A 26,490-nucleotide genomic window follows, 5' to 3' on the forward strand; every position below is an offset into this window, starting at 1 on the left:
GTTCTCCTCTCTGCACCCCTTAGTCTGTCACGGCATCCTGTGTCCGATAGACAGTATCCTAGTATGTACTCTGCATTTGTTTACTTGGCTTTGTGTCTCTCACACTAGAATATGTGCTCCTTGAGCCTGAGGACCATGTCACAGTTGTATCTCACAAGTGCCTGCGATATCGTAGGGACTTAGTAGAAATATGTTAAGCAATGACTGAATGAACAAATGAATCTTTCAGACCCTTCTCTTTGCATACTCACGTACACATAATTACATATACCTTTGTTCTTAACAAAATTCTTTACAGAATTTTCAGTTTGATTTTCTTTTTCAGATAGTACAGCTCCTTTTCATTTTAAGCACAGAGGATATGATTATAATGATATATTTTTTAAAAATACTAAAGATTGATATTTACAATATTTATTTTTAGTAAAATAGGAGTACTCAATTCTCCTATTTTAAATTGGAAAGATCCAGACTACTGCACTGTATTTAAAACTTTTTTAAAAATGCAGGGCCAGATTTAGATCTTTTCATTTAACCTTAGCTTTTTTTTTTTAAGATTTTATTTATTTATTTTTTTAGAGAGGGAAGGGAGGGAGAAAGAGAGAGAGAGAGAGAAACATCGATGTGCGGTTGCTGGGGGCTGTGGCCTGCAACCCAGGCATGTGTCCTCACTAGTAATCGAACCTGCGATGCTTTGGTTCACAGCCCGCGCTCAATCCACTGAGCTATGCCAGCCAGGGTTTTTTTTTTGCTCTTTATAATGTATAATTTTAATCTTACATAAAAATTCTAAAAATAGTACAGGGAGTTCTTGCACACCTTTTCCCCTGCATTCTCTAGTGTTTTCACTGCGCATAACCACAGAACCATGACCCAAGCCAGGAAGTTAACATCAACAGAAGACTGGTGTGTAAACCACAGATCTTACGTGAATTTCACCAGATTGTCCCTGGATGTCCTTTTCTCTGTTCTAGGATTCAGTCCAAGATTTCCCAATGCATTGGCTATCATGTGTCCTTACTCTTCTCCAGTCTCTTGACAATTCTTCAATCTTTGAAGACCATGACACTTTTCATAAGTAATGGTCAGTTATTTTGTAGATTGGCACTCATTTGGGGTTGGGCTCATGTGTTCTCTGTGCAGTCTTAAGTGCACAGAAGTAATGTGCTCTTCATGAGGAGTGCATGAAGATGAATGTCTTACCCTGATCCCTTGGCTAAAGTGATGTCTGCTTAATTTCTCCTTTGTAAAGGTGGTGTTTTTTTCCTTTGTAATTTGCTAAATATCTTGGGGGAGATGCTTTAAGACTGATTTTTGTATTTCTTAAACTTTTCTTAATTTGTCATAGTTTAGCATTCATCAGTGGATCTTGCCTGCATTAGTTATTAATAACAATGTTTGCCTAATGGTGGTTTTGTATTAGGTTGGCCAAAAAGTTCGTTAGGTTGGCCAAAAAGTTCGTTAGGTTTCTTCTGTAAAATAAAAGTCACATTTTTCATTTTCACTAATAACCTTATTGATTTGGATATTTTGAATATGTTGGCTTTCTCTTGCTGTTGGCTTCTAGTGGGTAGAGGCCAGGGGTCCTGCCAAAGATCTTCCAACGCATAGGACAGCCCCACAGCAAAGAATTATTTGGTCAAAATGTCCATGGTACCAAGAAACTTTGCAAACCACTTTTTACACATTTGATGAGTCATAGCACCTTCACCATACACTGCACAAATCTTTTTTTTATGTTTCAGTTGCATTTTTACCTTTCTTGAAATAATGAAGCATAATACACTGAAAATGTTGCATGTCTTCTTCCATCTTTAATATTAAAATAGCTTCACAGAAATTCACCAATTTTGGTAATTTTTAAAAAATGCACGCTGATATGACATCTGCCACAATACAATCTAATAAAATTGTTTCAAATGAAGTTAAAGGCAACTAAGTGCTACTAGAGCCATGGTACAGTAAAAACATAATGGACTTTTTGGCCAACCCAATATTTCCTTCATTTTTTTGCCATTTATTAATTGAAATTACTCTGTAAAGAAAGCTTCTGAAATGAAGTCTCTTCATTTCATCTGTATTTGTTATTTATATCAAAATTTTATGGATTACAACCCCAAACTGTTACTATTTATTTTTTCGCTCATATTGTTCCAGTTTCGGTCAGTTGGTGGTCCCTACACGTTGGTTCCTTTCTTGTTGCTGGTGAGCACTCCCTCGTTTTCTGGCTCCACAAGCTGTTCAGAATCATCTTGTAGTTTTCCTTCACCAGCTCTGGAGTGAACCATTTTTCCAAGAAGCCTTGCTTTCTTTTGCCGGAGAATGATGTTCAGGAGCCCAGATCTGGGTGTTAAGGGAGCTCGTTGCTCCTAGCCCTCTCGGTGGACACAGCTGGGAAAAACTCAGATATGTGCTAACTATGCTTGCATGGCACATTTATGTTTGTTTATTTATCTTTTATCTATTCTAGTCCGTCCCTCTTTCCTTATGTACAGCTTCTTTCTTAGACAGTGAGGAACCTGGTTCTCATTATCTCCAGTATACTTAGTGATGTGTTCAGTCCTGTTGTGTCACTGAGAGTTCAACCAGAGAAGTGGAACTGGAAGATAATGTTCAAACAGTGGTATCCAACCTTTTTGGCACCAAGGGCCAGTTTTGTGGAGCGGGGGTGGCAGGGGTGGGGTGACAGGAGGTGGAGTTTGGGCATTAATGTGTCTCCCCCCCAGGCCTTCCCCCCACTCTGCTCACCTCCTGCCGTGCCGCCAGGTTCCTAACAGGCCACCTACCTGTCCTGTACCGGTCTGTGGCCTGGGGGTTGGGGACACCTGCAATAAAAGATTAGCTGCAAGGAGTTGTTTCATGTGATTGTGGGGGCTGGCGAGGGAAGTCAGAAATCCTTAGGGTACGCTGTCAGGCAGGGCAGGCTGTAACTCACAGGCATGGGGCGAATTCCACCTGCTGTCCACAGGTGGAATTCTTCTTCAGGGACACCTCAGCTTTGCCCATGCAGCCTTTCAGTGGATTGAATCAGGCCCACATAGATTATCTGGGATACCATATTTTGCTGTGTATAATGTGCACTTGTTTACCCAAATATTTGAGGGAAAAATAAGGGTGCACATTATACACGGGTATAGTGATTACATACCATGGGTATAATAATGGTGTGTAATAATCCTGTGTAAACACACACAAAGGCGTGGGTGCACATTATACATGGGAGCACATTATATGTGCTTATTTAAAATGCCTGATTGTGGACTTCAATTACATCTACAGAATACCTTCATAGAAACACCAAGATTTGTGTTTTACTGAATAGTCGAGGAGCGTAATCTAGCCAAGTTGACCCGTGAAACTGACCATCACACTTCACACTGCATGAAGCAGTTACAGAATTGCTCACACGCATGTCTGTGAGAAAGGTGGTATCCACTTTGGTTTTTAAGCTCTGTTTTCTATGTAAAATTTATAGATTTGGCAGTGAAGATAGAAGACTGCTTGCTAGAATCTCCAGTTATCCGTGACATTTATAAGCTTATTTATTGTTTGTCCCCTTCACTTGGACCCCTGTTCAGTCTTGCCCTGTGTCCCCAAGACTTGATGTGACGTCTGGTACAGTGAATAGCTGTTGGATTAATGAAATGAACAAGGTCATTCATCCTATTATTTGTTTTTTTACCAGCTTTCCTGTCAGTGTTTGTATTAAGAGAGAGGAGTGAAGGGGAAGACCCAGTTGGGAAGGGGTAGAAAGAGACAGAAAGATGGGCATTAGGTTAAATCCTGAATTCCAAGGAAATACCTTGTTCTCTTTACTTCGGGTTAGTAGTGGAATACTTCAGTGAAAGTCAGAAACCTGTTCCTTTCACAGAATGCCTGCTGGCCCTCCCCTCACCTTCCACTCCTGCTCCTGACTCCTTCGATAAGTTCTCCCTGGTTTTTCTACCTTTGAGAAAGGGATAACTCCCCATAGTTTAAAACTGCAGAATAGATTAGTTTGAGGACATTATACTTAGAAGCAATGCATGTTTTTGCTGTTTTGGAGTAGTAGCAGCATAATGCAAACTGTCACTTATTCAACCATATTTTATGAGTGTTTTCCTATGGCATGCACTCATTTGGACTAATAGAAGAAAGGATATGGACCCTGCTGTTAAAGCGTAAGTATTCTAGTGCACTGTTTTTCTAACTTAAGTAATACATGGTTCTGTTTCAAAGGAAAAAAGTTATCTGTCATCCCCAGTGTTGATTTACATTACTCTTATAATAATGTTACTTAGGGATGTATAAATATGTAACTAGGAATAAACACCACCTGCTTATATCTGTTTTACACCTCTAAGCCTAAGCCAATTTGCAATGAAATATAAAACTACAAAGTCACAGGAGTCCAGATTAACTGTCTAATTTAACGTGACAGATGATATTGTTTTGCTAAAACACAGCTCTGTTTGTGATACAGAATATTGCATTGACTCTTAAGGGCCAAGGCATTTGAGTTTGGCATGCCCCTGCTGCCAGGGGTGACCCAGTCTTCCCACCAGCAGTTCCCTTTCGGAATATTGGATTCTTTGTTCTTACACAGTGCAGTGTGATTTATTCAGCCTCCTGTTGGTCCCCATGTGCCATCTGCATAGTAGGTCTGCCTCTGTTGGTTTCTTGTTAATAACAGACAATTGAAGTGGTAACAGCCCTATCCTGATTGTAAATGCAGTACAGACTGGGACACTGAGAAGAAAGGTAGAAAATGGGCCTCTTGATATATTATGGGACCCCAAGAATATGTCCGTAAATCCCCATGGAGGGACAGTGATTCAGTAAAGAGAGAGGTGTGCAGACATACAGTTAGCGTGTGATGACCGAGTGCAGCGCTGGAGGCATGTGTGCAGGTGCACTGGGATGTGGGAGACAGTGTCAGCATTTAGGGTGAAGCTTGCAGGATGAGAAGGGCTTTAGAGAACTGTCAGCCTGGACAGGGTCGTGGGGACCTGGTGGCCTAGGTAGTTTGGTATTGTTGGAATGGACTACAAAGGAGAACTTTTGAAATTGATGGTGGCATTCTGACACAGTCCTTATTATGGAATTCTGTGTTTACAAGTTGAGGGTAAATTTTGCTTATAACACTGTAAGATTAAAAGCCTTCGTTTTTCTGTTGATGAGTATTCTATTTTTCTTTTTTACAAGTTTTTTGAGGTATAATTTATGTGTCATACCATTTACCTATTTCAGTTGAATGGTTTTGTAAGTGTGTATGTTCATTTACAAATCATCACCACAGTGCCATTTAGAGCACTTTCGTCACCTGCAATGTTCCCTCATGCCAGTTTTAGTGAATCCTGCTCCCACTCGCCAGCTCTAGGCAGCCACCGACTTGCTTTCTGACCCTATAGTTTTGCCTTTTCTAGAAATCGCCTGTAAGTAGGATCATAGAGTACATAGTCTTTTGTTCCTGGCTTATTTCATTTAAAATGTTTTCCAGCTTCATCCATGTTGTAGCGTGCATCAGTACTTCATTCCCTTGTGTGACCAAATGATACTCTGCCTCATGGATGGTGGTTTCTCCCTTCACCAGATGATGGACATTTGGGTTGTTTCCAGGTTTTGGATTTAATGAATAATGTTGTGTTGGACATGTGCTTGCATGTCTTTGTGTAGACATATGTTTTCTCTGGTAGGTAGTAGTAGAATTACTGGGTCTTATAGTAAGTGTTCATTAAACTTTTTAGGAAACTGCCAGACTGTTTGCAAAGATGCAGTACCATCTTTCTGAGTGTATAGTCTCGGCAAGAATGTTGTCGTTCACAGTTATGGGGACAGCAGCACGTGCACACGGGGAGAGGGCAGGAGAAGCGGTGACAGGCCCTGTGGTGGAATGGGTCGTTTTCTTTGTCTCCCACTTGATGTTCTGAATTCCTCCCCCAGCAACAAAATGTGTAGGATGACATTCTGAGGATATTGCTTTCTTTCTGTGTAATGTTAATATAATTCCTTTTTCTCTTTATGAGCTCTGGTTGGTTTTATGTGCACTATCCATCAGACACTGGGATAGTGAAGGGTGTCCTCGTAGTGATCTCCCGCTGGTTGCAGCAACACCCCCACACTGTCTGCTCTGTGACGGAGTCCTCTGGCCCAGCTTTTAGGAAGTGAGGGAAAAGCGAGGAATGTGGAGGGCGAGTGGATATTTTTAGGTGTGTGGTTTGGGTGTATGTTGAAAAGGAAAACTAGGAGTATTGTTATGTCATCATTACCTGGGTAGTATTTTGACCACAACTCATTAGTCTTGGAATCAGATTTGTACGAGACTGAATGTTCTGTGTGTAAATAGCCTGGGGACAGACAGGTTGAGGTTTAATGTTTTAACAGCAGTAGATGGGAAGGAAGTTCAGGTTATTTCATATCTTTTGGTCACAATATGAAGTTTAGCACCAAGACCAGTGTCTCTCTTCCCTCTTCAGTCTGGTTCTGTCTCTGGGTATTGGCATCATCAGCCCCGCAGACCAGAGCCACAGAGTCAGCCCAGATCCTTCCCTCACCTCCCGCATTGCATGGGTCGCTAAGTTTTTAAAAACTTTTTCCCTTCCAATTTGACTTCCCTTTCCTATCCTCCCCATGTCTGTCACCTCCTAGTTCCTTTTCATCTTTTCTCCACTCCAGTGCAGCCTTCTTTGTGCTGCTAGAGAGATAATGCTAACAATGAAAGGCAATTTATGTGACCCTCTGGGGATTTATATGGAGAAATGCACGCATATTGACTTCAGGGTAAAGTGTAAATTTTCCATCTCCCTTGGGCCCCTGAGTATAGCCTACAGCCTCGTGGATCTGCCTGTGGCCGCTCAGGTGTCCCTGGCTCCCTGGAGCTCACAGTCTTTGCAGATTGTGCTCTGCTTGTCTTGGAAACGCTGTCCTTCACCACCCCTGTCCGCTCTGAACACGTCAGTTCATCCTTCCAAGATTCCGTGGTGGTGCCCAGGCTACCTGACACCTTTGTAGATGCCTTTCCCTCCCCACCCCTCTCTTCCTGTTGCCACACAGCACTCTTACAGCCCTCTCTATTTGTGTCCCAGAGCGCCATAACCGTGTGCTTGCTCCTCTGTCCCCTCACTGTGCCATGTGCTTACTCTCTTGCATGTTCGTGACCCTGACATCTAGTACAGTGTGTGGCACTACGTGTGCATCAGCAAGCATTTGCTGAGGAGTTCGGGCTAACGGGGTTGAGCGACAGATACTGGTGGGAGACGAGAGGCTGTCCATGCGAGGAGGAGGCATGTTGGGTCACTCTGCACCTTGCAGGATCAGATGCAACCCACTGCTGATTGGTAGAGCTTCAGCAGATACTGCCTCCTTATATGATTTGTTTCAGTAATCAGAAGCCCTCATGCTGAGAAAATGTAGACTTATATTTTACACAATCCCTTTACCACTAGGGCTGTAATGAAATTGTAACAAGAATTGTGAGCTTAGATGTCAAAGTCTACAAATCTATTAGATAAGCCTTAAACCACATACATACCCACAGTCATGGAAAAGTGAGGGCTTTGCATAGTGTCTTTTTTCCTGTTTAACTTTCTCTTTATGCATAGCTCTGCTTTGCTCTGGTTAGATATTCGGGGTACAGCAGCTTATTCTATGTCCTTTTTCATTTCCACAACATGCCAAGCATGATCACATGTGGAATTGTGGTTTATAAAAGAATGCGTGCCTGAGGAGCAGGGAGTCTGTGAAGGCAGTGCTATGACTGAAGACACGCAAGGATATATCTCATCACCAAGTAGGTCTGTGTGTGGTTTCAAGAGTTCCAGTTTCCTTGGAGATGGAGCCCACCACTTACTTCTTAGTAAAATCCACATCATGCTGTGAAGAATCTTTTTGTCATTTTGCTGGATTGATTTTTACCTGAACTTCAGGAGTTGTACTGCCTCAGTTCATCTCCAGATTATATCACATCTCATTCCTTGGAAGCATCTGTGAATAAGGCGTTAGGATCTCTATTTAAAAAATTGCATACCTTATATTTTCGTACTTGGTCTGAGAGTGCAAGTGTCTATCAGAGGATAATGCAGATATTTTTTGTCTTTTTCGTTTATATTTAAAGGACATTTAACGTCTTTCCTCGCATGTACAGAGACACATTTTTCCTGTCTTCCTCTTTTTTTGGTGGTGGTGGAAGACTTTAAAAGGTCTAAAACTTTCTGTGCTGCTCCCAACTACGTTGTGGGCAGGATTGTTGGCTTTTCGAGATATCTGTGGGATAGTGATTACCAAAATTGTTATTCAGAGGAAGGTTAAAACTTAGACCTGTATAATTATGCTTGCTGTCTTCCTTCTCAGGGCAGGTGTAAGGGTAAGTCAAGTGAAGTGCTTTGATCTCCTCAAAAGCAAAAGAGTTTAGGGAGGAAATATGGGGATTATGTCCCTGGCAGAAAGCACCGTGTAACTGTCAGGCGTGTCTGGTGGTTCACACTGAGGTTCAGTGTTAAGTGCAAAAATGCCAACTTGAAGGAAACCATTTCCCCCTGTATAGCCAAAGTAAAGACATTTATTTAAACAGAGTTTAAGAATGAAGATGGATTTTAATGAGTGCCATGTGTATTGATTGATCCAATATAATCTTATAATTGACCCCATTCATGATCTCTTACCCTTTTGTTTATATTTTTACCATTTTAAAATAGTTTTAAAGTAGTTTTTCAGATTAGTCTATATCTGATGTAATAGTGTGCAGCGGAATATTTATTAATGATTTTTTGGAGTAGATATTTAAATGAGAATGTTTAAGTACATGTTTAAACATATTTTGAGGTATTTATAGGATTTGGAAATGTCTTTCAACCTTTTATTTCTGTGATTCTGAAAGCTTGAAGGGTTGTCAGATAGAAAAGTATGGACTTAAGTTTGTATAAGGAAGACTGTGAGCAGAGCTGGCACGTCCTGTAGCCCCGGCTCGGTGGTGGTGGACGCGCGGCTGGGCCTCTGGCTCAGAGACAGCAGAGGCCTCTTGGTGGCAGTGGAGAGGCTGGACCAGGTGATGCCCAAGGTTCCGTCAACCCGAGATCCTGAGAAATCTGGTAGAACTTTATACATAAGAAGACTGAAGTCTAAAAAAGGTTAATGATTTTGCCTCTTTGATATTAAGAACTTAAGGAAATAAGAGATTCAGGCACCTTTGTCATGGTTACTACCGGAGCTTAGAAGGAAGAAATGAAAATGAGATGGAAGGCCAACTGCAGCCGACCAGTGTTCTGACAGTGTTGTCTGTCCGCACCTATCCACAGTGCCCCCGGGGGCCTCTTTGAAGTGTCTTTGGCCACCTTGAGAGCAATTGCAGGGGTTTAATGTCACATGGGCTTTGCATACACAGTTTCTCCTGTTCTTCCCTGAGCCTCCCCATATCTCTCTGGTGCATTTTTACTTCCTATCTACTGCATTGCTCTACATTTTTCTCTGTGAACTCTCCTGACCCTTGTCTACCCTGTACTTAACTGGCCCCAGGTGCTCCATCTTTGGTGCTTTGTTACTTACACAGACCTGTCTTAGAACAACACCCTGTATGTAAGTGGTACTCATTTCTCAAGGGACTGAACTTACTACACATGTTACATGAACCTGACAGCACCTCAACCATTGGGACATACTGTTTAGCTAAGGGTTTTCATCTCAGCTCTGTGATGGCGGACAGGTTGCTTAACTAGTGCTTCAGGTTCTCATCTATTAAATAAGAATGTTAACAAGGCTTCCCCCATGGGGTTGTTAAGAAGGTTAAATGACTTAGTACATGTAAAGTGCTTAGAACAGTGTCAAGTAAGCATTTAATAAGTTACAATTATTATCTTGGCTATGGCTAAAAACCAAGTTATTAAGAAACAAATTATTAGTAGAGTTTATTTAAGAAGACAAAGCAAATTTGTGGCTTAAAGAAAAAGAGGTTAAGTTCCTCTTAACAAAGATAATCCCCAAATCACCTAAATAGTATGGCTGAAATGTAATACACATTTCCTCTCTCACGAAGCGGCCAAGCACTGAGCGGTGCACTGCTGCTGTGGCCCACAGGGTCACTCAGGAGCCCAGGTTCCTTTCATGTTGTTCCTCTCAGGAAGTTGGTTTCACTCCCACAGTGTGAGCTGCCCTAGCTCCTGTCTGTGTTGTAGCCCTCAGGGAGGAGCAGAGTCAGGGAAAGTGGTTTCATTTTCAAGGAGAGGAGCCAGAAGTTTTCAGGCCTCACTCATGGTCCTATTCCATTGGCCCGAACAGTCACATGACCTCATAGTTGCAAGGGAAACTTAGGGAACTTTCCTCTTACTATTGGTTAGTGTACCAGCTATGCCACCAAATGCCATGAGACGTTGGGAAAATTGCTTAACCTCTCTCTGTGCTTATTTTCTTATCTTTAAAATGGGGTAATAAGTGTGTGCACCTCATAGGGTTTTGGTGAGGACTACATTAAGTTAGTATATGGAAAGCATTCAGGACAGTGCATGGCGTAAAGGAAGCATATTTAAATGTCAGTGATTGTGACTATTATATTACTAAAAGGGAGAATGAGTATTGGTGGGACAATGAACATTCTTCCCTGGGAGGAAAACCAGACACTGGGACCCCCTGGCCTGCCTCATTACCTGGGCTTTTGGAGTGGCCGCAGCTTTAGTGTAATGACTGTGGGCCCCAGGAACTTGGGCTCCTGCCTTGCATAGGTCTTGTTTAGGCCTTCTCAGGTCAGTATGGAAGGGTGTATGAGCTGTGTTTGGGGTTTTGACTTCTGAATTTTTCATATTTAGCCCTGCCTTCATTGTAGGTTGTCATATATATATACACACCAAGGAAATAAATTAAAGGAAACATTTTACTTACAATGATATTAATTTATCCTTATAACATTCCTTTTTCTTTATAGCATATATAGCAGTCAAAAGATGGCTGTAAAGTGAAATTTCATTTGCTGAAATCCATTTCCAAGTTGAAGTCAATTGGAAAATGTGTATTCATGGGAAAGGCAGTATGCAGTCCACTTATTTCTAGCTCCTGCTTTTTCTTCAAGACATTGTTATTTTTTAGTGACACAGTGGGCTGCATAGTATACAAATGCATCAACCTTGGCAGCTCTCAAACTTTGCTGCATAGCACTATTCTAGGAGGTGGTTCTGCATGTGCCATGATAGTAGAATGTTAGGTCAAATAAATTTGGGAAATATTGCATGCTGTATCTGCCACTTGGAGATTCATAGGGCACATTAGCATATTTAAATGTAAGCAGGGTGGTAGTAGAAAAGCCTGTTTAATTTTCTTTAGCTCACCTAACAAACTTTTGAAAATGAACTGTTTTTTTTTTAAAGATTTTATTTATTTATTTTTAGACAGGGGAAGGGAGGGAGAAAGAGAGGGAGAGAAACATCAATGTGTGGTTGCCTCTCATGCACCTCCTACTGGGGACCTGGCTTGCAACCCAGGTATGTGCCCCGACTGGGAATCAAACCAGCAACTCTTTGGTTCACAGGATGGCACTCAGTCCACTGAGCCACACCAGCCAGGGCTGAAAATGAACTGTTTTGATTTATTGGTTTATTTTTGAGTACCACTGCTCTGGCTATTCTGGGAGACAGGGTTCTCTATATTCTGGTTTGGACAGTATGCAGAGTCCTGATCCACCTCAACGTCTAATGCATACCAGGCTGCTAATTCGATGAGTTGGCTGAAATTCCTGCTCTTGTCATCAGAGTTGAATGTGTGAATATAAAGCCTCTTACCCAATTCATCCTTAAAGAAGGCGTCGGAAAGATGGCCCCATGTGAGGGAAATGGAAGTGTGACATTGCCTGATTTGTGGTGTTGAGAATTCCCTGCCAGGAATTAATCCAGAGATAAATTTTTTAGATTTAAACTTTTCAGAGGTCTGATTGTACTCTAATGATAAATTACACGAGTTAAAAATTTGACAAAAGTTCTATATAAAAGAATTAAGTATATTCATGTCAAGAATATCTGTGGTAGAATTAGAAAGGGGATTTTTTTTTTAATTTAAAAAGTACAAACATGAGAGATAGATGCAGAGTTTTTTGTAGAGTGACAGCTTTCCCAACTGTGGAGAACTCCGTCCTGCTCGTCTGCGGGAGATAGTCCATGCACACATGCCGCCTGTGAATGCAGCCATGTGACAGTTTAGACACATTTTGGCCTGTTGAATATACATTTATTTTTTCTTCCTATTCTAAGGGTTGATTTTATTGCTGGGTCTTATTTCACATCCAAAATGAGCACTGTATCATTAGACATTAAAACATTGTGACCACCTTATTTAATGAAATACATGCTTTTCTAAATGTTTCATTCTAATTAAAAAAAAAACTCAATATAGTCCTGACCAATGTGACTGGGTTGGTTGGCAGTTGTCTGGCAAAGCAAAAGATCACCGGTTTGATTCCCAGTTAGGGCACACGTCTGGGTTGCAGCTTCCGTCCCCAGAATGGGTGCGTATGAGAGGCAACTGATCGATGTTTCTCTCTCACATTGATGCCCCTCTCCCTTTCTTTCTCCCTCCCTTCTCTGCTCTCTAAACATAAATAAATAGCATCTTTAAAAAAGTACTCAATATAGATATTTAGAAGATACAGAAAAATATAAATAAGAATTAAATTACATAATTACGCTGTCTGTCAATAACCATTGTTAATATTTTGGTGTATTTATTTCAGGTTTTCTTATGAATACTTAATGTTTTGAATGCGTTAGTGATACCATATGTACATTTTGTTGTATTCTCTTGTTTTTGTAATCCTTTTTCATTGCTAGTAAGAATTTGTGGTAGGTATAATTTCATCATGTAGAATCACATCATCGACTTAATCCATTGTTATTAAACATTCAGGTTATTTGCAGTTTTTTACCAGTATATGTAATGATATAATTTAACATTTTTGTGCATAAAACTTGAATTGCATTTCAATACTATGTACTGACAATAGATCCCTCAAATTAGAATTACTAGGTCAAAGAACATGAATACTTTTTATAAGGGTGTTGATATATGTTGCTACATTATTTTTCAGGGAGATTATACCAATTAAGATTCTCACCAGTGGTGTATTACTATTTCACTTCAACAGTTTGGTAATTTTATTGTCAAATGATGAAATCTTGTGTCATTTGCATGTTTTTGATTCCTGATGAGATTAACACATTTAAAAATATTTATTAGTTATTGTTAATTTTTCTTAGGTTTTCTATTTATATTCTTTCCTATTTTTCTATTATGTATTTGTGGGAATTTCTGTGTTTTTCTTTCATTTGTAAAAACATTTACCTAGTAAAGATATCAAACTTGTCATTATTGTTGCCAATATTTTTTTTACTTTTGTTGGATGTGGTAATTTTTTTTTTAAGATTTTATTTATTTATTTTTAGAGAGGGAAGGGAGGGAGGGAGTGGGGGAGAGAGAGAGAGAGAGAGAGAGAGAGAGAGAGAGAGAGAGAGAAAGAGAGAAAGAGAGAAAGAGAGAAAGAGAAAGAAAGAAACATCAATGTGTGGTTGCTGGGGGCCGTGGCCTGCAACCCAGGCATGTGCCCTGACTGGGAATCGAACCTGCGATGCTTTGATTCACAGCCTGAGCTGAATCCACTGAGCTATGCCAGCCAGGGCGGATGTGGTAATTTTTGATGTGAAAAAGTTTCAGATTTTTCTGGGTTAGTATAAACATTCAACCTTTTTTTTTTATTTAGGTTTATGACCGTTGTTCATGTTTGCCCTTTGAGTATTTTAGATTTTGTTTTGTGGTAGAATGTGAGATGCAGCTCTAAACAGTTTTTTTTTTCTTTCAAAGTACTTAGTTTCTGTACACAATTAATTCAGTAATCCAATTTCTTTCCCATTGACTGGTGGTCCTTTCTTTAACTTCTGTTACTTTCTTATAGCATTAAGGGTCTATTTCTGGAGAGAAATATCTTCTGATCCAGTGATTTGTGGTTCTTGTTCTCAAGCACTACATTAATTTTTACAGCAAAAACACTAGTTTTATATGTTCTTTTCCTATAGTTTATACCCCTTATTTCTAATTCAGTGTTTTTGGTTAAGCTAGGACTTTTAGACCAGTGTTCAATACAAAAGGTGACATCCTTAGTTTGTTCCTGATTTTCAGTATAAATGCTTTAATGTTTTCCCTTTAAATAATTTATGTGAAGAAAGTCAGTTTTTATTCTTGGCTCTTAAAAACATTAATCGGGAATAGCTAAAAAATTTTATCACATCTCTTTTAAGTATCTGTATTAGGACTGAATTTAAATTTAGAAGTTGTTTATAAAGTGAATTTTTTTAAATGAATCACACTTTACCAGAACTTACACTGTGAATTCCAAAATGTGTCCCTAGAGAAAATGCTTCGGCTTCAAGCAAAATATATTTTTTTAGGCCAGTAAGTTTCTATCCCTGAAAAGGCAGTAGAACAATTTCATAATTACTAGATAGAGAGAAAAACATCTTCAACCAAGAGATGGAGTTTGAGAATGCCTTCTAGTCCTTGACATTATTCATAGGAACTCTTTCAGAAACACAGGGTTTAAAACTATCAAATTCTAGAAACCTTGAAGGCAGAAGTGCACTAGAAATCAGGATCCCACTACCGCTCGCCTGTGTGACCTTGAAGGTGCCTCTTCATTTGACTTTCATGAACATCTGCACCAGCACTGCCCAGTAGACATTCTGTGGTGGCGGAAATGTTCTGTCACTCTGCCATGCAGTGTGGTGGCCACTGTCCACACACATGTGGCTGCTGAGCCCTTAAAGTGCAGCTCATGTGAAAAACTGAGTTTTTAATTTTATTAAAATTTAAATAACCCTATGTAACTAGTGGCTATTATATTGAACAATGTAGCTCTCGAACTGTGCTTCTCTGAATGGGATTAGAAATGTCCTAAGAATCTTCTTATCTTTAAGAATTTGTAAATTGGGAGATGGGGGGTGGGGCTCTAATTCTTACCTTATTGATGATATACTTCCTCTGTTCACATTACGTACATGGCTGTTGATCACTCCTATATCCATGTAAAAATAATGTGTTGTTTGTGGCAATTAAGCTAATGTATTTTCATGGTGAAGATGAAGGGGTTTTGTTTTGTTTTTTTCCTTTTTGCAGCTGGTGGCTTAATGCTTCAAGCTAAAATTAACTTCTTGATAGTATGCATTGTGGCACTGCAAGGTTGGTTATTAAAAAAAATCATTTACTAGGGAGAGGCTCCGAAAGCCCTTTTGTGTAATTGACCAGATTCACCTACTACTTTACTGTTACAAAATGAGGTTTTAGAGAGTGCTTTCATTTCTTGAAATAAACTTGATGTTTTAGTACATTTTTATTTTGAATATTTTCTTGATCATGTGTTTTAGCTCTTAGTTACATGTAGGTGTCTTAGAAATAGGAAAACCTTCTTCAGAAAAGTTATATGAAAGGAAGTGAATCCATGCAGCATCATCAGACATAACACAGAGCCACGGATGTCTTGGGGCTTTGTAGCTTGTTACAAAGTACTTACATTTGGTATAAAATTACTCTGCTGGCTGGCCCCAAAATTCTGTCATGGGTAATTGAATAAAGCTAATACATTTTCCAGTATAGTGTGTTGAAGACTTAATTGTTGTATACAATATCAATTATATATCCTTTTAGTAAGTAATTTGTCAGAGCATTGACCAGTCACGTTCAAAATTTGGGTATGCTTGTCCAGGCACTTCTGTATTTCTAGGAATTTCTAAAAATTCTCTGCATACTTTAAAAATTTAAAGTAGATAAACATTAGTGGAGTAGCATGTATATTAATTAGTGTGATAATTTTTAGGAGTAGTAAGGGAGGCATGCCCTGAAATTTTCAAAAAGGAAAGGAGCCCTGGCTCAGTGGCTCAGTTGGTTGGGCGTTGTCCTGCAAAGCGAAAGGTTGCTGGTTCAGTTCCCTGTCAGGGCACATGCCTGAGTTGAGGGTTGGGTCCCTGGTTGGGGTGCATATGAGAGGGAGCTAATCGATCTTTCTCTCTCACATCTACATTTCTCCCTCCCTTTCTCCCTCCCTTAGTCCCTCTCTCTCTCTCTCTCTCAAAAAAAAAAAAGTAAAAATAGAAAAAGGAAAGGAGATTGGAAGTAATTAATTTTGTAGTTAGGAATAATTATATTACGTTGTGCTACAGAAGATATTCTAATGCTATTTTTAATTTCTGGCTTTAATACTTACTCAGACTTTGGGCCAATAATCAAATTTCTTTGTACCATGAGGTTCTTCATTTAAATTGCCTATAGCTTAATTCATATTTGATGATGGCCTTAATGTTAGTTTAAGATGCTTCCTTTTTAGGCAGCCTCTTAAGAGATGCTCACTTTTTGAAGGTCTCTAGAGTAGAAGTTGTATATTAACAGATTTAAAAGAATCAGTGCTTTGCCAAACAATTATTAATTTTATCCTAATTTTTTGTCTAAAATTGGGTTTTAGCAATTAAGACTTTGGATACACATTATTTAGGCTATTTGAGGGTGATAAATTTTAATTGACATAGTGATTTATTGAAAAGAAAACTAAGGTGTACAATTATTTCATCTCCCTCATTGAAGAAGTAGTCATTGAAACATTTCCATTTTCTTTAAAAAAATTTTTTATTGTTGTTCAATTACAGTTGTCCCCATTTTCCCCCCATTGCTCTCCCCTGCCCCGCCCCCCTCCCCCCTCCCACAGTCAGTGCTCCCTCCTGTTGTCTTTGTCCATGGGCCCTTCATACGTGTGCCTTGATATGACCTTCCCCCTTCTTTCCTCCAGTATCCCCCTCCCCACTCCCCTCTGGTCACTGTCAGTTTGTTCTTTATTTCCATGTCTCTGGTTCTGTTTTGCTCCCTTGTTTGGTTTGTTGATCAGGTTCCACTTATAGGTGAGATCATATGGTCTTTGTCGTTTACCACCTGGCTTATTTCACTAAGAAGGAGCCCCTACCCTTTGCGACAACATGGATGGAATTAGAGAAAATTTCCATTTTCTTATAGCCATTTTAAAAAGGGACACATTTGAAATTACCTCTAATTTTAGACTTCTTCCTTCAGAACAAAACAGTATTCTTCTAAATATTTTTGGTGGGTATACATGTGACATTGTATGTATGTATCTTTAACCCCAAGTCTTTAGGTACTGAGGAAGTTTCTTTTTTTTTTTTTTAATATTTTATTTATTTATTTTTAGAGAGGAAAGGGAGGGCGATAGAGAGAGAGAGAGAGAGAGAAACATCGATGTGCGGTTGCTGGGGTTTATGGCCTGCAACCCAGGAATGTACCCTGGCTGGGAATCGAACCTGGGACACTTTGGTTCCCAGCCCGCGCTCAATCCACTGAGCTACGCCAGCCAGGGCTGAGGAAGTTTCTTAAGTTAATTTGCTTTTGAAATGCAGGGTATCCTTTAACTTTTGCAGTATGATGCTGTGTAACAAATCATCTCCAAACTTAGTGACTTAAAACAACAATCATTTATTCTCATGAACCTGTGGGTTGGTTGAGGTGTCTGCTTTGGACTGTGATGGAGTGGTTTTGCTTCCCACTGCCTTTAAGTGGCTTGGGTCTCCTCCATGTGTCCCTCATCCTTCTCAGCAGGCTGGTTGGGACATACTTTCCTGTCTCCGTGGCACAGGGGCCGAGGATAACCCCAACTGCCCAACACATTTTAAGTCCCTGCTTGGGTCACATTCGTTAACATCCCATTGGCTCAAGCAAGTCGTGTGCCCCACCCAAAGGCCCGGGCAAGGAAATTAATTGTAACGATAAAGTCACGGTGCAGGGCATGTCTTCAGGGAGGAGCGAAGAGTTGGGACCAATAGTTCAATCTACCAAATCCAATTTATACACCTGACATCTTAATTTAGGTGATGAGGGGCTAAAATGAGCACACATTAAAGTGATGGAAAAAGAATAAGTAGGATTTAATCTGTTTTTTAGAGTTATAATTGGTAAAATGAATAAAGAGGCATAGAGTAAGATAGCACTAATTCCAGAATAAAATCTAATAAGTCTTTACCTGGTTGTGTATGAGTTGTACAAATCTTGTGCTATGTCAAATCCATTTCTTGGGTTTTTCTCTTTGTGTGGTATTCTTTCTTCTTTTAGGAATTAAAAATTGCTTCAGGGTAATACTTAAAAAATAATTTTCACCCATAGGGTAAAAAATAGATTCTTTGACATAAAGTACTATTATGCTCTTAATACATACTTAATCAGAAGTCTTGCATGTTTTAAAAGGAACGTAAATAGCCTTCCCCATTCCTGACTCACTGCTTACCTTCAGGTATTCAGTGGAAAAAGCTCTGCTGTTGGCCCTCTAGCAATGCAGAAAAATCCCGTTCAGTTCAGTAAAAAACTTTATCTTGTGTGATTCAGTGGCAGCACCAGTTTGAAATGGAAAAAAGACTTTGAAGGAGAAAATGGGTAACTATTAGATAACAGATATTCTTTTCATAAACAGTTATTTTTGGGTAGCCCAGGTTTGCTTTGCATGTTCTTGTGTTTTGTCGGCCCTGTTGGGGAGAGAGCAGGCAGGGAAGGTGACCTTCTGCATCCACAGATACCAAATAGATGCCAGAAAGAACAGCATTGCCCAGGGGCCAGGGCAGGCCTGGCATTCTTGATGCTGGGGTCCCCCCCTCCCCGGCTGCTCCTGAGTTAGACAGCTTTGCCTTATCTCCCAGCACTGCACCAGAACCCAAACCGTAGAGTGCTGTGCTTTCCTACTTTACGGGGAAGAAAAGTGAGGTTCTGAGAAGGTCAGGGACTTATGCAAAGTCACATGTGGGACTAGAGGCAGAGGCAGAGCCAGGCTGCCGTCCCCTTCTTGCCTTCTCACCCTGCCCTTGCTGCAGGGGCTGGATGAGCATGTGTGTGGTATAAATTCCGCAAGAACAGCTTAAAATCTGAGCTTCGGGAAGAGTACTGTATTCCTGATAATAAAAAAAAGCTTTAATACTTCACTTTGGGGGATATTTTGTATAGGGAAGCTAGAAAACCTTGAGATAAGAGAAAGGTAGCCTGGAATAGCCACATACCAACTGCTGCAAGGATGTGGGAGTCTTCTGGAACTAGCCAGTGGTTGAAGGGACAACTGCAACCTCCACCTTCCTTGGACAGGCTGCAGAGAGTTGGATGAAATGCCTTCTATGTTCATATTGAATCGAAGTGTCTGCAAGAGGTTTGGGAATCTCATTCTAAAACTGAACTTGAAACTCAGTGTTGTTTTCTTTGTAGCTGAGGAAACTGAGGCCCATCTTGGGTAAGCTTGCAGCACCAGCCAGGGAGAGAGCTGGTGCTGGAATTCCTGTCCTGGCCCCTGTACCACTGTCACTATTTCCGTACTCATGTGATGACCGTTTCATTGAGCTCCTCCTTGGTTTTAAGGTGCCCTGCAGAGTGAAGGGGTGTCTGCAGAGAAACAGGAAACTTCTCAAAGAACATCCGGTCCACGTGGCATAAGCTGTCACACAGGTCTGGCACAGGACTGTCATTAAGTTTCCATGACTTGAATCACGTGTAGGAAATGCCAACACACCAGGGTAGTATCCTAATTCAAAACTTACTGTTCTAATTTACGTTTCTGCCATTGTGTTCTGTAACTCACTTTCATTAGCATTTATCAGTGTTGTTTCAGAGTTTGTTACCTGTCTGCCTGCTCCACCTGACTGAGTCATCAAGAGACAAGGTGTCTTTCTATATCCTTTGCCCCTTACCACCCAGCCCTGGTGCCTGACTTACCTGAGACACTTCATTTGATGCATTCTGCATGAATATATAGATTTTCATATTCAACAGATCTTAAGTAGCTCCTTGGAGCAAAGACCATTTCCAGCCAGAAATGGGATACTGAGAATTTTCATTTTAAGGCCAAGCCTGGCAAGATTTTCTGAATGAATTTATGTTAAAAAGCAGCAGAGGGTTGCCACCGAAGGGGGTAGACTGTTGTGCTGCTGCCGTTGTTAGTTTTCTGCCGTCGGCGAAAGCCTGCTGTTTCTTTTATGAGGCCCTCCGATGTGCAGGGCTTGCGAGGCACAGCGGAAGGAATATCGTGTCCCTGGGCTTCATGTGTGAAGTTCATCTGGGCAGGGCAAGTCCAGACGTGGATGATAGGTTAACCAGTAAGGAGCTGGGGCCGTACTGATGTGAAGCTGGTGTCAGGCACCTACTGGTTTCTGTGTATTTTTTTATACACAGTTGGAATTGTGCTTTCACTGTTGTGAGCTGTGGTGTGGTGTGTTGTGTTCCCTCAAGACAGGTGCCACCTTGCACGGCTTTATCAGGCTGTGTGCCCTGCCACCATGTCGCTGGTTTCTAGTGTCACCCGTCTGTCAGTCTGCAGTGCACAGTGTACTCTGGTTGCAGTAGCTGCTTGGGGTTTGTCTGTGACAGACGCTGCTTTCAAGGGAGGGCGGAGCCTTCTGTCGGTAATGAGCAGCGGGCAGCCTGTAACGTGTGATCTTTCGATGCCAACGCCGCCTCTGCTCGGTGCCCACTTCCTCTTTCCCAGTCCCACGTGGGTGCTGCTCTGTGTGTTCAGGCTGGTTCACATCGAGTGCGATGCCTCCGGATTGTGACTGGGGGTTCCCCAGCACCCTCTCTTGCTGTTGTTTCCTAAAGAAAATTCTTAGGGATTGAGGAAAAAGGACTCATGGGCATGGACAATAGTGTGGTGATTGTGGTGGGGAGGTAGGGGATTATAAGGGGGCTAAATGGTAAAGGGAAAAAAAGAAAAAAATTAAATAAAAAAAAATTTTTTTGACAAATGCGTTTTTAGGTGGCAGGCATCTTCTCAAGACTCTTTACATTGTATCCCAAGAGATGCCTTGACTTTAAAAATCAGAGTTGCCTACTGGAAAGAGTGTGACTTTTGGAGTCAGAGAAAACCAGGTGTGGATTTGGGTCCTGTCTGCCCCGTCCTCGTCACACAAATGTGTGTGTTCAACCACGGAAGTCTTTATCTGTCTACTAGGAGTGATAACTAACACCTTCCTGTCAGGGTGTCTTGGTGCATAGTAAGTGCACAGCAAATGCTATTTAAAAAAAACATTAATACATGAACTCTGAATTTTCAATCAAGGAAAACCCTTTATTACTCCGTGAGGTTTCTTACACAGGTTTTTCATTATCCTTTACAGCCTCCAAATACCTTCACTGTGAAGGCCAACTATTTGCTCCGCTTATATAGTTAAATTTTCATCACACATTTACTAAATAAGTGGATTTTTTAGGTATCCACATTTTTTAAAAAATACGAAGCTTGAAAGGTAGCGTGTGGGTTTGAATCGAAGTGCCCCTGTTCAGCAGCTGAAACAGGTTTGTCAGCAGCCCTGGGAAATCTTACTTCTGCACACCTACTGACCGAACAGCTTGCCAGGCCAGGAAACATTCTGATCCTCTCTTGTGGAACAATAACTTTTTGCCTTTGCAAACAAAATTTCACCTTTATGTCTGGGCTCTACTCCCCTACACAAAAGATGGTCTTCTGTCCTGCCATGTAGTTGCTTTGGAGGGTTTCCGTGCCTACCATGTGCCCTGTGCAGTGGGCCAGGTGCTGGAGATGGACTCCCTGTTCCCTAAGGGGAAGAGGGTGGATGGGGAGGTGGGAGAGGCAGATTTGTGATAGTGTTCAGGAGGAGTAACACGCTTAACTTGAATTAGATCGGGGACGAAGGAGAAACGGTGAAGCAGGGAGAGGCAGACTGCTGAAGGGCTGGGGCTCTGTTCAGGGCTTCTGTTACTGTGTAACCAGCTGCACCAGGCTTAGTAGCTTGAAACAACAACTGTTTTATTCATTGCGTGATTCTGTGGGTCAGGAATTTGGACAGTGCTCAGCTCGACAATTCTTCTGCCCCGCATGGTATCAACTGAGGTCACTTGGTGGAATTCAGCGGGCGGAATGGGTGGTCTGGAAGGTCCGAGGTGGCTTCACTCTCAACAACTAGTACCTACCTCATCAGGGTGGTTGGAAGGCTGGGCTCAGCTGGGACTTGCAGCCGGAGCGCCTGTGTGTGCCCTCCTCAGCATGGTGGACCCAGGTTTCTCACATGGCAGCTTAAAGCTCCCAAGAGACCCAGGCAGAAACTGTAAGGCTTTTTCCAGGCCTGGCTTTGGAAATCTCAGACTGCCACTTCTTTCCCATCCTGGTGGTGAGCAAGTCACTATGGCCAGCCCAGGTTTAGGGAGAGGGACTTAGACTTGCCTCTCAGAGGGATAAGTAATGGGCATTTTGGTCGCCCTTGATTTACCACATTGTGTTCTTTGATAGGAGAGCCTTCGGGGGACTTTCAGGGGAGACAGTTGGATGGAGTGGTAGGTGCATGATACGTGGCCACGAGAACTTTCAGATTTGGAGAAAAAGATGAAACAGTGGTGGATTGAAGACTCAACAAGTGCTGGAAGTGAGATAGGAGGTGTGGAGTACTCTGGGCTGTGGGGAGAAGACAGAACTGGGAGTGGAGATCAGAGTAAGACTGATGATTGGAGGGATTTGCTTGTTTTTAACTTTGCTTGTTTGCCTTGAAGATGGGTGAGGTGACCAAAGACCAATCTTTTCCAAATCACATTTGTGGATTTTAGTTCTACTAACTGATTAACACTGTTGAAATTCCCTCTCATTATTGGTGATACAATTTTCTTTGTATACAACACAGTCTTCTGCCTGTGGCTAAGAGGGCATTCTTTCTATAAATGGTTATGTTTCCCAGGATCTGGCCTTGCCTTCTTTACTTCTTTATTGTGTATCTTTTTCTTCAATAATCTCATCTGCTCTTATGACTTGAACTGCTACATGTGTGGGAAAAGCATCCAGGTCTGTAATTTTTGTTGCCTCCTACAGGTCTTCCCTGGATAACCCTTAATTTCTTTTTTTCTTTTTAATAATGCTATTTCCCTGGCCTAGACCAGAAGCCTATATAACACTCTCTTCTCTGTCCCTTGCTCTGTATAGCTAAACAGGTCATCAAGTACTATAGATTGTTTCCATTAAAACCAAGGTTCACAACTGTGGCTGCAAGTAAGCATCACCCATAGACCTTTTAAAATGTGCACTCCTGGCCCTGGCTGGTGTGGCTCAGTGGATTGAGCATGGGCTGCAAACCAAAGGGTACCAAGTTCGATTCCATGTGCCCTGACCATTCCTAGTCAGGGCACATGCCTAGGTTGAGGGCCAGGTCCTCAGTAGGAGGCACGTGAGAAGCAACCACACATTGATGTTTCTCTCTCCATCTCAATCTCCTTCCTTTCTCCTCTCTCTAAAAATAAATAAAATCATTAAAAAGTAAGTTAAAAAAAACATAAAATGTACACACCTGGAGCCCAGTCCCAGAACTACTCAACTGGGCTCTCTTGAGACTTAGGTATGCCTGCTTTTATGAAGCCTCCCTGGGGATACTGATGCTCATCTCACATTGAAAACAGCTCTCTAAAATTTTTCTGTAATCCTCCAATTTATTTCCACCATTGCTGCTTTGGTTTAGGGTTTAGCGTTTCCTGTAGCTACCACAACAGATTACTACCAACCTGGTGGCTTAAAATAACAGTTTGTTCTCTCACTGTTCTGGAGGCCTCAAGTCTGGAATCAAGGTGTGGGCAGGACCGGGCTGCCTCTGAGGATGGTCTTAGGGGCGGAGCCTTGCTCGCCTCCTCCCGCTTCTGACGGCTCCAGGAGCTCCTTGGCTTGCGATGGCCAGCCCAGGTCTCTGCCTCCGTCTCCACACACTTATCTCCTCCTCCCCCCCCGTGTGTCTCTTATAAAGACACTTGTCTTTGCATTTAGGGCCCCCCGGTGTCCCAGGGTGATCTCATTGTAAGACCTTTATTTTAACTGCATCTGCCAAAAAAATTCCCCCCCCCCAAAGGTCCCATTCACAGGGCTGGGACATGCATATATGTTTTGGGAGGCGGCTGTTCAATTTGCCATACTGCTCCTGTGGTTGTGGTAGTTCTTCCCCACCTGGTCACCTTGATTCCGGCCCGGGCGTCCCTCCGGCACTGCGCCGCAGTCACTTCCTGCAGCAGGTCTGCGGGTACTGTCATTTTGTTCAGCGTCATCATTTCGTTACAGTGTCGGTGAGAGACCATAGGAGCTTAACTCTTGGTTTTCATTAGCCTATAGTGAAATTGACTGCATTGTGTGTCACTTTTCATAAAGTCACAGAACCTATTTAATGACAGTATGTGTGAACTTATTGTGTATGTCCAGTCATGTTAGTCCTTCGCTTAAATCTTACCAGATTCCCCACTCTCTTGAGGGTAAGAAGCCACACCCCTTATCATGGAGTACCTGGCTGTTAAAACCCAGCCCTTGCCTACCTTCTACCCTTCTTTCCCAGTGTTTCCTCTCGTTTTGAGCTTCAGCTCTGGCAGTACTAAGTTACCTACAGCCCTCCTTGCCCTTGTATATACTGTTGCCCTGTGTTCCACATTTGGTCTTGTTGTTCAGAGTTCAAGACAGTTCAAGCACTGTCTCCTCCATGAAGCCTCCCTTAGTGCTTGGTGCTACGAGTGCGTGAAATGACTAGTGCATTCACATAAGTGTTTTGTCAGACTTGATTTTGTGCTTTTCTTTCCTCTTACCAGAGAGTTCTGTAGAGACAGGGAAGCTGATACTCATTGTGGTAGCTGTAGTACTTGGTATTATAAATGTTGAGTGAATGGTCACAGAGTTTAACCTAATTAGAAACTTGTCTCATCTTAACAATGGTTTTCCACTGCTACCTTAGTTACTTCCAGTAGGATTTTTTACTGATGGTCATCTAAATGTAGTAAGTAGACTGACATATTGTTTGCTTGACCTGCGATATCTGTATCTGGCTCAGGCAATTTAAATTAAAATGTTTCTATAGATGTTAAGCTTGACATTTCTGGGTTTTGTATTTTTTTCTTTGTATTAGATACGGCTTGTAAGTAGCAGAAACCAACTTGAGTTAGCTGAAACTGAAAAGAATTTCATGAACAAGAGTCAGATATATCCGAGCCAAGGGAAGCCCTTAAGAATCTACTCTTTTCATTTCTCTTTGCTACTTGTCTCTGTTCGTCTGCTTCATTCCAGACTGACATGCTCACACTTGGGTGCTTACATTTCACAGCTCTAGCCATCCACGGAGACTGGCTGGTTGTCTCTCTGTCCCATTTTTGAGTTTTCCGGGATAAGACTGTCTTTGGCCAGCTTGGGCCAGATGCCTGTCTCCAGCCACGGTGGTGCAGACGGTGCTGGCCTGGCCGTTCCATTCACACGAGGCACCGGGGCTCTCTTACGCCGTTAAGGGATGGATTCCCAAGAAGGGAGTGTTGTTGAGAGCAGATCCCTGAAAAGTGTCTGCTGTACTCTTCCTAGGTGAGGTCCTGCTGACCAGCAGTGGATAGGTGAGAGGAGGACGCATCAGAGAGCCAGGGAACCATGAGGGGAGAGGCCCAGCAAACTTTGCCAGATGTTGTACCATTTGCCTGTGGACCACAGTGGGGAAAATGGTCTTCTGAATTATGTAGAGTCCTGGCTTTAATTGATTCATGTTCCTCTTAATATGGAATGTTCATCTTGATTTAAGGAATACGGAAATATATTAGAACAAAGTGGGTTTATAGTGGTTGTTTACTCATGGATATGTCCATCATACTAATAATCACAAATGTGTCTTACAAATAATGTACATTATTCTGATCTTGCGTCAGAAAAGGAGATGGGTCCTTGAAAGAAATCATCTCTGTATTGTAGAGACATTTTTTATGGAGCAGACGTTCCTTAGTGATGGAAATGGTAACAGATTAAAAACAGTGAGAATAACTTCTGGTGATAATGTAAGTCCATTGTCATACTGGAGCTACCCAGTTGTAAAAGAAACACATGAAAACACTTGTTTTCAACTTTTACTGTTCTCAGTGGTCCTGATGTCCCTCTTTACCATCCTGGCCACCATGCGCTTCCTGACCAAGGCTGGAGTGTTAGGACAGGGACAAGCCACCAGATGTGCTGCCCCTGACTTGGGTGTTCCGAAGGAGCCTTGGGGCTGTCATTCTTATCCATGTAAATACGACCTTCTTCCTGTTCTCTTCTCAAAAAGAATTGCCAGGGGAGAGGTGGAGAATGGTCATGTCAGTGAGCAGCTTGAGACAGCCGTCAGAACACACAAGGACCGATGAGTTCAGAGCTGGAAAATACAGTTGATGACAGAATCACTACCTGTAATCCCGCATTTACTTTAAACACTGCTATTAGCTTAAGGTATTAATACAGGATATCTGCTTCAGGATATTAGATGTCTTTCAGGTGACTTTTTAAGTTACTTGACAGTTTGTGGACTAAAACTCATCTTTTTTATCTTTGGGCCATTTTATGGGCTACCTTCTGGTAGGGTCATATTTTATATTTAATTTTTACAAGCTATTTTTAGGCTAACCTGACAGTGTGAGGTTCAAATAGAAATGGGAATGAGTGTAGAGAATTCAGAACTTTTAACAGTGGAAGTAACTAAATTCAGTCTTCTTATAAATATA

The 26,490-nt window shown here is 41.6% G+C and overlaps 1 protein-coding gene across 1 annotated transcript in view; it reads left to right on the forward strand.

The window, feature by feature from the left end:
• Nucleotides 1–26,490, forward strand: part of PELI2 (pellino E3 ubiquitin protein ligase family member 2) — a 159,173-nt gene that overhangs the window by 23,969 nt on the left and 108,714 nt on the right. The window lies entirely within an intron of this gene.

This window comes from Phyllostomus hastatus, unplaced genomic scaffold (genome assembly GCF_019186645.2).
Source record: "Phyllostomus hastatus isolate PE091 unplaced genomic scaffold, TTU_PhHast_1.1 phas_scaffold_501, whole genome shotgun sequence".
NCBI classification, from domain to species: domain Eukaryota; kingdom Metazoa; phylum Chordata; class Mammalia; order Chiroptera; family Phyllostomidae; genus Phyllostomus; species Phyllostomus hastatus.